Genomic DNA, 15,816 nt, shown 5'->3' with positions numbered 1-15,816 from the left:
CACACATAAACTGAACATTTACGCATTTAAGGTGGGCGCCGAAGCAGGCAAATTTAAAACCTCAATGACAAAACTTCACTGAAAGCGAGTAAACCCCCAAAATAACGATTGAAAAGCTGATCAGCAAGGAGAAGAATTAAGTAAGAATTGGCTGCTACTCAAGCTACTCAAGTTATTTTATTTATTTTACTTTTATTTTGTTATTTTGCCACACAGAATAAATTACAAGTAGAATAAAAAAGATAATGAATAGGTTAATTAATATTAAAGTTAAAATGAGCGTGTAACTTGGAAGATTGATCATCTGTGGCAAGGAAATCTTCGAGAAGCCGTGCTTATGAGGAATTCAGATTTCCCCCACGGGCAATTTAAATACTAGGCGGTATTTAAAAATAAAGAAAAAAGACGTGTATTTTAAGCATATAAGTGTGTTTAGAGAAAAATATAGATATAAGGTGTTAAGGTATTCAGATTGTATCGTGTCTGACCCTTAAAAATGGTTTGATCACACGCTTGAATATATTAAAAGTCGGTGCGTTTTTGATGTTGTTCGGTAATGAATTCCATATTCTAGGACCTTGAAACAGGATCGAAAATTTTTTAATATTTGTTCTGCGGGTATGAGGTCGGTAAAAGTCAGAGTATCTTGTTGAATATTGATGAATCTGATTTCCAGTTTGAAAGATTTGAGTAAAAGCAATAGGTAAAGCGTCATGATGATATAGGTACATGAAAGAGCTTACTTGGAGCGAGTTGATACTAAAAACACCAAGAACTTTCAAATTTGCAAAAAGAGTTTTACTTGAAGCCTTTAGTCGGCCTTAGAGATCGCCCGGACTGCTCGTTTCTGTAGTAGGTAAATTCGTTGCAGGTTGGTGACATAAGTAGAGGCCCAAATTAAATTGCATTAAGTAAGATATGGTAAATAAGCGCATAGTATAGTGTAAGGAGAGATTTTGAGGGCAAATAGTATTTATCTTTATTAAGTAACCCGACAGATTTAGAAATCTTAGGCGCAATAAAATTGACATGAGTTTTCCACGTAAGGTGCTGATCAAGGCTTCTTTGAATTTTAAGTCGAGTAAAATTATAAAATAAACTTCAACGATCGAAGGTTTATAATCCATTCACTGCATCTACGGTTCAGAAAATCTTCAGGACGAGTAAGCAAACGATTTAAGAAGTACCTGCCAACAATCCACAACCTTAGAATCCCTGTTGGCGGTTTTCCACTCTAGTAAGCTTATTTTGATTACGGTACCGGCTCTGGATCCTTATCACTCAATACTACTCTATAAGTGCTGGAAGTAACCTATATATTAAAATAGCTTGGACATTACAGAAGATGCTCTTCTCCAAAAAATATTTGCTTACTATATGAGAGACAGAGAAGAGTCACCTGAATTAAAAAGTGTATTTTTGTTTTTCTTAGAGCCCGTGTCTCACTGTTAGTTTTCGTTCTGTTCCGTGAGTTCTTCTTTCTGACTGGTAGCCATTTTCAGTGGATATCCCAGAGTACTCCGCGTTGAAAAATTGTAAAGAACACCAAAAAAGGTTAAGTTAACGACGCAAACAACTAAAATAACTTCTAAAATCGCGTGGTGATTGCCAAATGGAAGTAAAACGATCAATTTTTGGTTTGGGGCAAATATCGTTTAAACCATTTTTAGGTAAACGCGTGGATAGGGATCACTACTGCTGACCACCCAGTTATGATGATGTTTCAAAAAAGGCGTATAAAGAAAGGTTGTTTTGTTACCATTTGTTCTTTATTTTTAAGCCTCGTTACAATTGTCATTGCATTAAATTTGTGCCAGTTAACGTGTACACTCTTAAATTTGGGAAGAAAAAATAACTTTTCTTAATTTGCCAATTTCAGAGTTTTTCTCCATACTTAGCCCAAGTTTTCTTTGTGGATTTCAATAGTCCTTGGTATAATCTACTTGTCTCACATAGTCATTATCTGGAAAAAAATACTTCCCATTAGTGGGCACGGACCTTAAATAACCGATCCATTATTAGCTAGATTCATAAAGGCATTGGAGGATTTAGAGTGGGAGAAAACCCAGCCCCCCTCCCCTCCCTCCCCCATCCTCACTCCAGTGTTTCTGTGAAATTCTATATTATTTGTATTATTCTCAGTAAATACAAATGGTATATATAGGAGCTAGCAATTGCCCCATCCCTCCCTCCCTCCTCCTGCCCACTTTCTAAACGCTCTGGATTCGCTCCTGTGTTATTTACCACCGTTTTGTTTTTAAACAAATAATTTTTTATATAATAATTTTTGACCTGACTTACCTAAAGGTTTGTTCTGAGTAGATCTGCGACAAAACATGACAAAAAAAAAGATGCAAGAAAAGCAAACATGCAGGCAGATGCAAGCTTTAAATAACAAAAAAGCACGTAGTGAAAATTCGAGTAAAGAGCAAAATAAGAGCAAGCGGGAATTATTAACGATGTTTTTCTATTTTTTTTCCACAGGTTGACTTGCACTTTATAGGTAAGATTTATTCTTCTGAGGTATTTTAAGTGTTACTTTAATCGAGAACTTACCCAGTGTTAATCTTAACCTAGAGAGCGTATGCATATTGTAATTACAATTTTTGTCTAAGGCTTCGGTAAAGATTAAAGCCCAGTTGACACGACAATTTTGGGACCAACAGAAAGCAGAAAGTTTTGTCACTGTCCACTTGAGTTATACCGTGTATAATGCAGTGTTGGCAAGCGAGACCAACGAGATATTTGGAATCTACGGTTGGCACCAATGTTAAGAAAAGCATGCGAAAACAAGTTTCTTGGCGGTTTGTCACAGATAAAGCCAGCGCCAGAGATAGCCAAAGACGCATTTCTAACGAAAATCCGGAAAAAAGTGTCATTTAGCCCGCGAATAAGGCCGCCTCTCATCGCTACCTTTAAAAAAGTCATGGAGCATTTATTTAAGCGTTCCTGTCGCTTCGCTAAAATTTGAATACTAAGGATAACGTAAAAGAACTTGATGCAACTTTACCGTGAAATCAATTGCTAAAGGGGGCACCTGTCCCTACCGCTCTCAATTTTTCAATCGCAGCTCATAATATGGTACAGTTTTTGTGCCGGTGCTTCATTTTGGTACTTTAAAAAGGTTCTTACTTCGATTCGTTCGTAGTTTATCTGTTAATCGTGTTTGTGCACCTAATATTTCCAAGAATATGTTGTCAGTTTCTTGACGCTTATTACCTAGATGCCTCTCTTTGGCCAATTAAAAGAAGCAATAAATTCAAAAGTCTTAGGTAATGACGCTGCCCTCGCCCATAAGCTTCTGAGGCCACGTCCACTCTAATCCTGATACGCTGATATTAGTATCGGTGTGGCGTATCCGGTTTGAATTCAGTCGCCCACACGAATACGCTACTGCTATATACATTTGCTTATCAAGAGTAAGTAGGGATGTCCCGAGTTTATGGCTTTATTTGATTTCAGTCATCAAACCCATCGGATCCAAATTCACTCTGGAAAGCGGTTTCAAAAATATGCGCTTTCGGTGCGCGGATTCACTGGTTTCGTGTCGAAGTCAGGCCTATTCGTATGAAAAAGGAGGGGGTTTCAAAAGTAACGGGATTCGTTTTTTGATGATATTTACTAACTTGCACTTGTCCACTGAATTACAGACATCATAAGCGACGAATGTCCTACCACCTGTAGATCAAGAGTTTTTTGCCCAGAAGGAAACGGATGCTCCAATAATCCATGTAATCCCGGCTTCGTATGCCAGCCCTGTTGTAATTGCTTGACCTTTCAATGTATACGTAATAAACACTGAAGAGAGATCTCTCTGATTTTGACTGTAACTCGAAGTTTTGCTCAGTCATTTTGTACACTATCTTCAAAAACGCAGTTACTTTGAATAATAATATAGAATATTAACAATATAATAAAAATGATAGACACAGTCACCACCAACAAATGGTTATCAAGTAATCTGAAAGGAGGCTGAAACAGAGGGGCTACTGGTAGCAGCTCAAGATCAGGTAACAAACACCAGAAACTACCAGAAAGTAATATGTGGCCGGCAAGCGGAGAGCAAATGCAGAATGTGTTCACAACATGTGGCAGTGGACCATATTTTATCTTGATGTGAGGTATTAGCCAAAACAGAGTACATCTCCAGGAGCAATAAAACTGCAGCCTACTCGAGCATCTGTAAAGATCATGATATCGGGATTACAGACAAATTGTACGAGCACAAGCCAGAAACTGCGATGCACAATAAAGACAAAAACATTACCATCATGTGGAACATGCCAGTCAATACTGATAGAACTATAACAGCGAACAAACCAGACATCATCGTTAGAGATTCAGTGAATTCCACCTGGAAAATGATTGATATGACCATTGCATCAGATACAAACATCGCACTGAAGGAAATCGAAAAGAAAAGCAAGTAGAAAGACCTAGAACTAGAAATACAGAGAATGAGGCAGATGAAAACTGAAGTGATCCCTGTGGTTGTTGGTGCGCTTGGTACAGTAAAGAAGGGGATGGTAGAATACATCAAGAAAGCATCAGAGAAAGCTATGTTACAGAGGCCTAAAAGATCTACATGCTGGAATCTGCACAAATCTTCAGGAATGATTGACTTGAGTGACTGATGTTCCAGGTTCATTGTTTGCGCCCAGCACGAAAAGAACACCAGCAAAGAAGACAGAAGATATAATAATTATAGTTTTATTATTCATGGAGAAACGTTCTCCCCGCCAGAAGGGTCACCCGGTTCAGGGGTGGGTCTCCCTCCAGCTTTTTGTTCCTCGTGTAAACGGCTCGAAGTTTTGAGCGACGCACATCGACCGGAAGTGGACTTTTTTTGCTCTCTTGAGCCATGATTTTAAACAAAATTTTTGGGCAAATCGTCCCAAGACAATTTAAACTAGTCAAGACAATTTAAACTAGAAAAAGGCTCACTTCCGGTTGACTTGCGTCGCTCAAAAACGTCGCTGCTTAAACTCCCTGTGGAGAAAGGACCATCATAGGGAGGTGGCCCACGACAAAGTTATCAAAATTGCGTCATAGGAATAGGAAACACAACGGCCACAAATCTGTCCACTTAGATGAGCACAAAGCTTCACATCGACACTAAATACGAAAGATTTAAAAAGGACGTACATAGCTTGCATACCAATGCAGTCAATGGATTTTCAAAGACGAACAGTCTGCTCAGTGAATATAACACCAAGTTACTGACAAAGATGACACCCGAGAAGGCCACGCTGGTGATGAAATAATTAGTGCTGGTGCGAAGATTTTTTGTTGTTAAAAAAGTAGTGATCTCTAAAGCGTTGCCAATAAGAGATAAAATGGCGACTGTAGAAATGATCAAGTACAGCAGTATTTTCAACGATTCGAAAGACATTTGGTCTTTGTCACTTTACGCAAGAAGGTTAGTCGAGTAGTCCGTGTTGATGTTCTACACAAAGTCAGAAGCTATTTTTTTTTTTACTTATCGCTGAGTCAGTGACTTGAACAAAGTTAACACGAGAACTGCAAAAGTTTTTGGCCGCCTTCATACGAGGAAAGGAAGTACAGCTGGTGAAAATACATTTTTCGTTGAAGGGCTTTAAGAGACACCTTGAAAATTGCTCTGGGCAATTAATGGGAACAAGATAATCACATCTTCAAAGCTTTTTGAGTTAATCGGATGTGAATTTATGGCTAGATTGAAAATCCAGTGTTGATAAACAATGGTTGAATGCAGATGGCAAGGCAATTTCGTCATATCTGACCAAATTACATTTTGTAAAAAAATTCCGGGTGACCTGATATGGTTTTGTCCTTTTGGGTCCGTTAAAAAAATCCTAAAACATCTCTTGAAAACCAAATGAAGTTCCTGTTGTCCTTGTCACAGCAGGATTTTTTGAGGAAGACCTATAGTTAAAAGCCATAACGCTTTTGACAAACATGTGTTTTGCAGCCTGTTGCTCATCCACCGCTAATTTGAAAAAAGTTTAGGGGCGCTCTTATCCATCAGTGAGTAACGTTAAATGTTTTTTTGTTTTATTCCTTTTTTATCAAGAACAAAAAGGAACCATCATATTTGTTAAATGCAGCCGGTAAGTCTATATAATTTATCTCTTGGTTTCATTTTGTTGAAATCTTGGTGCCCTGATATGGGCGTGTCTTTTACATCTCTTGAAAAACAAGTGAAGTTCAATTCCTGCTGTTGTTTCCGACCGAGGATCTTTTGAAACTAATAGCTTAAAATCGTGTATAACGCGTTAAGCAAACACTTGTTCACCGGCCTGTTGCTCTAAATCACCAACAAAATATAAAATATAAAAGGTCTCAGGGGTGTGGCTTGTCTATATTAGTACACGTTACGGGTGAAACGTTTTTTGTCTTTTCCTCTTTGGACATTAATAAAAAGTGTGACTTTCCATTTGTAAAATGCAGCTGGTAAGACCATTTAGAGTTTACCTTCTCTGGTCCAGTCATTTTTGAGGAAATCTTAGTGGCCTGATGTTAGTGCGTCTTCTATGGTCGCTTTAATCCCACGTCTCTTGAAAAACAAGTAAAGTTCCAGTTGTCCTTTTTAGCAGGATCTCTTGATAGAAACTAAAGGGAAAAATAATTATGTAAAGGACAATTGTATTCACCGGCCTGTTGCTCCTAATCATCCACAAATATAATTATTAAGCAATAGAAAACGTTTTCCGTGTTTGCATAGCCTGATATAAACACGAGAGGGGTTGGGAGAATTGGAGACAGTTATGCAAACCCCAGACGAAGTAACAGTCGAGAATTCTCCAGATCCCTCGAGTGTTTATATCAGGCTATGCAAACACAGGAAAAAAGTTTTCTATTTTTCGGATTTTTCTCGCTTAAAATGTCAGCTTAAGCGAAAAAAAATTGTCACACCTTCTTTGTAACGATTTTCAGTTGTAACGAGTTTCAGCCGAGGAAGAAATGGGTAAATAAAGTAAACTTGTCGAGTTTTGAACTTGAAAACTTTTTCAAATTTGTGCTTACGTGATTAGCGCGCGAAAAGCAAAACATCTTGACGCCACCACCATGTTTACATGCTCTCATGCAAACACTCCTCTAGGCCAATCAGAGCGCGCGTACTATCTTAGTTATTTTATAAATCATCATATATGTGTGTCTTATCTAGGGACGGTGACATAATTTTTTTCTAGTTTGAACAAAAAAGTATTATTTCAAAGTTTCACATAAATAAATTCCCAACGTATTGAACATTAATGGTTTTATTAGCTCGTAAGTCTAACGTCCTTGTAGTTCAACATTGACTTCAGGCCCATCAGTTCGGTCAGTGTTAAACCATTGTTGGCATTTGACAAAAAATACACGCAGGCAATTCCGTAGTGCTTGCCGGTAGTTTGTGCTAAACGAAAAAATGATGATAGGATTGAGAAAGTACTTAAAACTGGTGGGATAAAGCGACAGCTGACGTTGTCAAAAATATTCGATGGCAAATCTCGTAACGAGCTCTCAATAAACAAAAAAAAGTAGCCGAAAGGGATTCAACCGAAGGAGAATATAACAATGATCAAAATTAACATCTTCATAATTCGTTTATTCCTTTTATGTCTTGTAGCATTTCTCTGTCCGTGCTCTTTCAGCACCCGATCTGTTTTGCGCAAGGAGTGCATGATCCATGAATTTAGAATAATAATTATAATCATAGGTATGAAATAAAAAGGTACACTCTCAATCATCTTGTACACAGTAAAGAAGGCACTGATCTCTCCTTAAGTAAAAAGAACCCGCGTCTTTCAGCTGTATTTTCCCAGCTGGCAAAATACAACACAGGAGAAAGGAGCACCATAGGGAAGAGTCAAGATAACATAAGGAAAATTGTTCTTGTTGCGCCAGTTATAGTGGACAATTTCAAGGGATACACGATGGCCGCAAATCTTTCTGCTGAGATGAGAAGAAATCTTGGTATCGACGCTAAAAACGAAAGATTTAAAGAATACGAACAAAGTTTACATACAACTGAGGTTAAGATATCTTCAAAAAATGACAGCCTACTCATTGAGTATAGCACCCATACGCTGATGACATAAATGACTTCCGAGAAGGCCATGCTTGTGATGAAGTAGTTAGTGCTGGTGCGGAGAGTTTTTGTTTTTAAAAAAGCTGTGATCTCTAAAACATTCCCAATAAAAGATAAAATGGCGATCATGATTTTTGACACGATGACGTACAAGAGCATCTTAAATTCCATCGAAACTATATCCTTCACCATGAGGGAGAAGGTAAGAAGAATTATCCATGTCTTTTTTCCGTAGAGAGTTTACAGGACCTTGTTTGCTTTTCTATCTGTCGCCATGTCACTGATCTTTATTAAAGCCTGGTTTCCATATGATCTTCCGGATCGTCCCGATCATCCCAGTCATCTCAAAAAATGTTCAGACGATCGGGACGATCATATGGAACAAGGCACGAGATCAGTTTCCATCCATTTGGCTGCCTTTGTACCGAGAATGCGAAACAGCTTGTTAAAAAGACAATTGAACTGACCCCCAAGATGTAGTTCCAGGGAAACAAATGAACGAAAAACTACATTTTCAAATCGTCCTTTTTTAATTAGCCTGGTAATCGACTGTTGCTGAAACATCTGCGCTCGAACTGATTCAAAAACTCACTTCAGTATTATATGTGAAAGGACCAGGAGGTAACACTCGGTTACATTTTTAAAAAGATTCCTTATGGCCGACTAATGCCACAGAAAGGTTTTCGGCAGTCTCTTTTAAGAGAAAATAATAGCTAAAAACCATTACTCTTAAAGAAGCTGTGTAACGACAGCCGGAAATGTCACCAAACTATGCGAAACCTCTCAAAAATCACGGAAAACATGAAAAGAGGTTATAAAATATAACACAGCAACAAAAGGAGGCATCGATGGATAAAACGTGAAGAAGATTCAAACGGATTGCAATTGTGGTTTTTGAAAACTTGTTAGCCTAACAGGTTTTCAGAGTTCACTTTTGTTGTGTGTAACGTTTGTTCTAGCCTCCCACGCAGGCGTTTTAGTGGAGCTCGTATTTCGTGCCTCCCGGCGTTTGTGAGGAGGGACGAAATACGAGCTACCCTAAAAAACGCCTGCGTGGGAGGCTACGTTTGATCAAATCAAATCAAATCAACTTTATTGGTACATCCAATTAAAATGGGTTTTCACATACCAATTACAATAAAATCTAATATGAACAATAGAAATTCAATATAAACATTTGAAAGTGAAAAAACATTACCATACTATTTAAAAAATATAAAATATGCATAATTACACTTATTGAGTGTCAATGGCTTAAAAACTCGTCAAGGGCACGTCCTTTAATCGCATTCTTAAAAACATTAAATGACTCTATGTTTGCTAAACTTTCTGGAAGGTCATTCCAGAGCTGAACAGCCCTATATGAGAAAGATCGCTGACCTGTTGCTGATCTAAAAGATGGTATATGAAGTTTATCTTTATTCCTAGTATTTCTAGTATGCATCTGCCTTCTTGTCGAAAACTTATTACACAAGGATGGTGGGGCTAATCCCTTTATACATTTGAAAGCCATTAAAATGTCTCTAACCTCCAGTTGCTTAGCAACCGGCAACCAGTGGAGTTCCTTTAACATCGGCGTGATGTGCTCATACTTTCTTGTGCCAGTCACAATCCGTGCCGCAAAATTCTGAACTTTTTGAAGCCTAGCAATGTTCTTTTTTGTTGTACTAGACCACATGGAGGAACAATAGAAAATCTTGCTGAACACTAATGAATTTATGATGGTTATGAGCGTAGACCTATCAAACAAATGTTTCACACGATTGATTTGGCACAGGCTACCTGTACACTTAGATACAACATCGGTCACATGTTCGTCAAAACTAAGGCGCGAGTCCACGATGACCCCCAAATCTTTTGCAGAACGAGACGGTAGAATCTCCTTACCGAGTAGCGTAACTCCAAAACCCTCCGGCACACGAGCTAACATCTGCGGGGTTCCAAGAAGCAATAACTTAGTCTTATCTGGATTTATCAGCAAGCTGTGTGTGCCACACCAGGCGGCAATCCGTTGCAAATCTTCGGATAAATGTTCCACAGCCATAGCTGTCTCCTGGACAGGAAACGAGAGATAGAGCTGGGAATCATCCACGTAACTCTTTAGTGAGCACAGGTTAGGGACAGCTGGAAGATCGTTGATGTATATATTAAAAAGGGCTGGTCCCAAGATCGACCCTTGAGGTACACCATAAGCTACCTGGCGAGGATCTGACACCTCACAACCAATCCTCACCCGCTGATTCCTGTCCGTCAGATAGCTTCTAAACCATTCCATGGCCTGTATAGACACACCCAGTTCTCGAAGTTTACGTAATAGGATCCCATGCTCGATACTGTCAAAGGCCTTTGACAAGTCCAACAGAACCAACGCTGTGACTTGTTTTCGATCCATTGCTTCGAGAATCATATCGGACATGAAAATATGGAGTGTTTCTGTCGAGTGCTTCTTCTTGTATCCATTTTGATGTTCAGTTAAACAGTTCTGACGTGTTGTGTACTCCGTTAACTGATTAAGAGCTGCTCGTTCGCAGATCTTAGACAGAGCGGGTAGCAGTGATACTGGCCGGTTGTTATTAGCAACCTCATGATCTCCTTCCTTTAATATCGGTATCACCACGGACTCTTTCCAAGCAGATGGAAAAACTGATGTTAAAAGCGAGGTAAAAAGGTAGTGACTGCGCGGAATCGGAATTCATCTAGTTGGAATAAGTTCTTGGATGAGGGGGGCTTATACGCTGGAAGAACGTTAACTGAAGCAAGCCTCTTAGATTCAGCTGCAGCCCTTGCCCCCACAGAAGTAAAGAACTCATTGAACTCGTTCGCCAGTTCCGTCATATCCCTTGAGTACACCGGTTTCGATTTCTCTTTTGACGGGATACAGTTCCGTATTACCTTCCACATGGCACTACTACTCTGATTGCCATTCATCTCCTTTTGAACATGGATCCTCTCAGCATCATATAGCCTTCTCTTAACCTCATTACGACACCAACGGTAATGCTCCCAGTCCGTAACAGCGCCCGACACACGAGCAACTCTGTGTACTTGGTCTCTCTCATCCATCAGCTCCTTGATCTCTTGATCTAGAAATGGACATTGCCGATTTCTGACTTTCCTTTTCCTGACAGGCGCATGACGCTCCAGGACTGCCAAAAATTTCTCATTAAAATGTTCTACTTTTTCACTAGCATCATCAATCAAAGCATTTTCATACCATGGGACTTGGGCAAGATCATTCACAAAGCTCTCAGAGTTGTAATTCTTATAACTTCTAGATATAACATAAGTAGGCAGTGGTTTCGGCGCCTTGAAATTCAGTACCGCATAAACCAGATAATGATCGCTAATGTGTGTTTCAACCACACCACTATCGGTAACTAAGGCTGAATTGGAAGTCATGATGACATCAATCAAAGACTCGGATGTTGGAGTCACCCTTGTAGGCTCTGTGATAAGTTGTTTCATATTTAAGCTGCTACAAAAGTCATTCAGCGCTCTCGATTCATAAGAACTCGTGAGCAGGTCACAGTTGAGATCTCCAACAACTAAAAGGGACTTTCCATAGGTAAGAGCTTGCAAATACTGATCCATAAAATCTTCAACAAAACATGACAGCGGACAGTCAGGAGTTCTATAGGTGACACACAACAAGAATGATTTCAATTTCTTTTGCTGAACTTGTACCCATAACTGATGAAAGCCAGAATCTGAAATTCGAGAAAGATCTTTGAGGACTTTGCTTTTGAGTGATCTTCGTACATAAACACAGACACCACCGGCGCGATGTTTAAGGCGGTCAAGCCTAATCAATTTATATCCCTCAATCTCTACTTCAGCGTTCGTAACAGAGGAATTGAGCCAAGATTCCGAAACCGCTAAAATTCCATACTCCTTTTCAGTCATTAAATTCCTCACCTGTAATAGGTGGTTTCTATTCTTGATCGATTGTGCATTGAGGTGAGCTACACTGATGTTTGACTTCTGAAAGGCTTGAGTGCGTGGCGTAACCATCGCGTGACATTGCGTCACATCTGTTGCTGGACTGCCATTATTATTCATAATCGCAGTTGGTAATATGTTAATGAGATTACTTGAATTACTTCGCCGAAGGAATTGAGAATTTGATGTATTAAAACTCCGTCTTCCATTGACAATATCAATCCTCCTTTTATCCTTAAACACGCTTTGGTTTCTGCCCCCTCGGTGACCTCTCCTTGGTGCCAACAGGTCCAAAGCCTTCAACTGTGCCCAAACTTCACTTGAAATCGGCGGTACCGGCGAACCGTGACATGAGTTGTTCCAAACTTTCCAACAATTTCGGATATTTAGTAGAAAATTTCTGGAATAAGACATCCTAACAACTGCCCATAAACCTTATCCACTGTATGGTGATAAAATACGGCGAATAATCCCACTCAGAAAGGTAAAAAAGGTTAATGTGTTAGAACCTTAAAACCAAGCAGCCACACAGGGCGCTATTTACATAATCACTCAGGAGTCAGGAGTCCATAATGCTTGAGGGATGATATTTGTTTAATACGAAGCTGTGATTTTGTCGTTCACAAGTAATTTCTCAAGTTCCATAGCGAATATTAGGCCACGTAATTGGCATTATCAACAAAATGAATTAGACAGCTGTGCCGCAGCCCGTTTAATTTGACAAATGCGTTCACCACCCTGTTGTTTATTACTGGTATCTACGACTAATGTGAACCAGTTCACGGGCGTGCTGTATCCATTAGCAAGGAACGGTTGGATATCTTTCAGCTACAACTGATAGGGTGGACATTTTAAAAATGTCTTGCTGTTGGGTAATCAATATACTTCTTTAAAAGCCCTACATGACCAAGCGCAGTACTTTCGTAACACACTGCCCCTTTCAAAGAAAAAAAAAAACAGATCCCTTACAAAGAAATTAAAAAAGATAATTATAGTTCTTCGGGGAAATTATGGGATATTCATAGCTTTGCAGTGAAGCTGCAATGCAACTAGATTGCCTTTTGGTTCTTAGCGATAGAGATGTCATTGATTCATGAAGACAGTCAGCTTTGTCATTGTGATCATTTGAGCATATGAAGGTCACAAGATAAACTGGATCGTTTTTGTAAGCTTTTTTTTTCAAAACTACTTTGTCCGTCGAAGAAGTTTTGTGTTTGTCTGCGTCCAGGAGACCATGTCGATGGAAAAAAAAAATAAAATAAGGTTAATGAAGTAGAACAAAATAGATAAGGGAGTAAAAATCTGAATACCAACGGTACAATAAACTTCTAGTAAACGCTTTTCGAAATGCTGTTATCAGCAACATTTTTTACTAGACGCGATTTTCGTTGAAAGGTAGGGTCCACTTAAGGTGGCCCGCAACCCATTTATTGGTTATGTTTTTTAATCGGGTTTTTCGGCAGCAATGATTTAACCGATTTCTATGATTTTTTGCATCCTTAATAAAGAATGGTCGAACTTTAAGAAAATGCAATTTACCGTATTGGAAACCGATTTTCTTTTCGGTATAACTAGGAGTAATCGGATCTTAGAAGAGTGCGTTCGATATGTTTGTACAGGTAGCAGTTGAGGAGGAAGGGTGGATGGTTATTGCGATAGATTAAGCCCGGCTTCCATATGATCACTACGATCACTGAGAAAAAAAGTTCGGCGATCATATGCATGGAAACCACTCTACAGCGATCGCAGCGACAACGATCGCTGAGATAGAACTTTTTAAATCTCAGCAATTGTTGTCGCTGCGATCGCTGGAGAGTGGTTTCATATAATCGCTGCGATCGCTGAAGCTTTTTTTTTCTTCTCAGCGATCACAGCGATAGTAGCGATCGCATAAAAAACTGAGCTCATATACTCATACTAGGTACCCATTGCAATGAGAACACCTATACTGGAAACTAGGAAATCACGCACAGCCATTTCTTTCGGATTTTTTTTGTCTGCTCTTCCGTAATTGTCGATTTAATTTAAAGTTCTGTGTCTTATTGATTGTCGGTTGTTAAACTTCACTTTGATTTTCAATTATCCGGTTTGTGCTGTGTTGATACGAGGCTATCTATATTGCCAGCCCAAAATATTTATCACCAAAAAGCAAAAACAAAAACAAAAAACCAGTGCTGAGGACCCTATACAAAGAAATATACTTCTAGACTTGATCCAATACACAATATTTCTCAATGTTAACCGCAGTACGTCACAATTTCGTTGACGCAAGAAAGGTTGGACTTAAAATTTATTACTTTCATTATTGTCGATTTAAAGTTTAAAAAATGTCAATCGGATTTAAAACAACGTCATTAGTTTTTTTTAAACCAATACAAGCTATCTATTTCCTGAAACTTTATATCAATATATTAATTAATAGCTTTTAATATTCAGCCTACTCAGACAAAGTACCTCAGATATATATATATTAAAAAACATATTTCCAATTTATTTCATTCATGACTTACATATTGTTATTTCCCAATATTGATCACAGCACTGGAAAAGCTTCACTGAATTCGAAAACAAAGCAGTGTCTGACCTCATCATGACAAGGGACTACAGGCCCTTCCCCATATAGGCAATGATGGAATGATAACAACTTCTGAGCCTTTTTTAAAGTGTGAGTTAAGCTTCCTAAATCCTGAATTTAACGATTCCAAATTCTGAATTTTGTAACAGCTTAAAAGTTGCACGGAGTTCCTGAATTCTGAATTCCAAACATGTTTTAGCGTTCCAAAAAAGAAAGTGCAGGATTTTCAAGGTCTTAAAGCTTTTCAGAATTTTGCTTGGCCTCCAAAATCTTGAAATCCTTAAAGCTTGAATTCAGGATTTCCGATGGCCTTACAAAATCAGGCTTGAATTCAGGATTTTGGAAGTCGCAAACACCATCTATAATGTCATAACTCTACATAAATAACTCTATTACGTCCAGTCAACCTCTAAACATTAAGTGTGGTAATTTCAGACCCAATCTTAAACTTCCGTTTTCAACAGCATTCGTGCATTGTAGAAGTAGAGCAATGAAATATCCTTAGTCTTAAGTGAGGGAGAATTGAACCCTCACAGGGCGCTAAGAAAGTAGGAGACAGGCCAGATTTGGCGACATTTGGTAATGCAGTTATTATATATGGCATGAGCTCAAGCCAATTTGTTTTTCGCCAATAGCTATTTCCGCTAAAAGAAAGAAAAAGAGACAAAAAAAGCCAGTTGAAAACTGTAATTTCAATTATAAGATACTCGATCTGGTGCCATGTTTTCTTTAAAGGCCGAGAGTTATGAATAGTGAAAAGCCTTTCAACAAATACCTCGTTCAGCATGAAATTTACTATGTCTAAAAGGGATTAACAGTCTTAAGGCCGGTTTGCGTATTATCTGTAAAAAGGGTAGGCGACGAAGTTGCAGACAACCGTGTTTTTACCTTTTCGCTGCGAAGTATCCAGGAGAACAAATACATTCAAACGGCTTGGCGGAATAATATCGGCCCGGCAACTCTGATTTTCGTTTATTAGACAAGTACAAAAAAAACTACATCTGTTCCGGGGTTATGCAGTCGATTTGATTTCAAGTTACAATTATTTCGTAGTTATGAAAAAAAAGACGAAAAAAGGAAAAGCAAAAAAAAAAAAGAAAGAAAGAAAGAAAAGGAAAGGAAAGGAATCGCATATCCTTGAGTATTCTAGGTAATGCTCTCATGAAACACCAGGAGGTTTTTTTTAAAAAAAAAAAAAGAAAACCAACTGGTTGATATCATCTCTGCTTTGGCGGAAGCTAAATTCTTG

The 15,816-nt window shown here is 38.6% G+C and overlaps 1 long non-coding RNA gene across 1 annotated transcript in view; it reads left to right on the top strand.

Moving 5' to 3' along the window:
* The first annotated feature begins 14,520 nt into the window (after positions 1–14,520).
* LOC140949244 (uncharacterized) overlaps positions 14,521–15,816 on the top strand; it is a 37,184-nt gene continuing 35,888 nt past the window's right edge. The window contains exon 1 of the long non-coding RNA XR_012167099.1: positions 14,521–14,657. This is a non-coding gene — a long non-coding RNA (uncharacterized lncRNA). The remainder of the gene's footprint in view (positions 14,658–15,816) is intronic.

Source organism: Porites lutea, chromosome 9, assembly GCF_958299795.1.
Source record: "Porites lutea chromosome 9, jaPorLute2.1, whole genome shotgun sequence".
Classification (NCBI taxonomy): Eukaryota; Metazoa; Cnidaria; class Anthozoa; order Scleractinia; family Poritidae; genus Porites; species Porites lutea.
The sequence above is the reverse complement of the archived record's forward strand: the minus strand, read 5'-3'. Positions and strand labels throughout refer to the sequence as shown.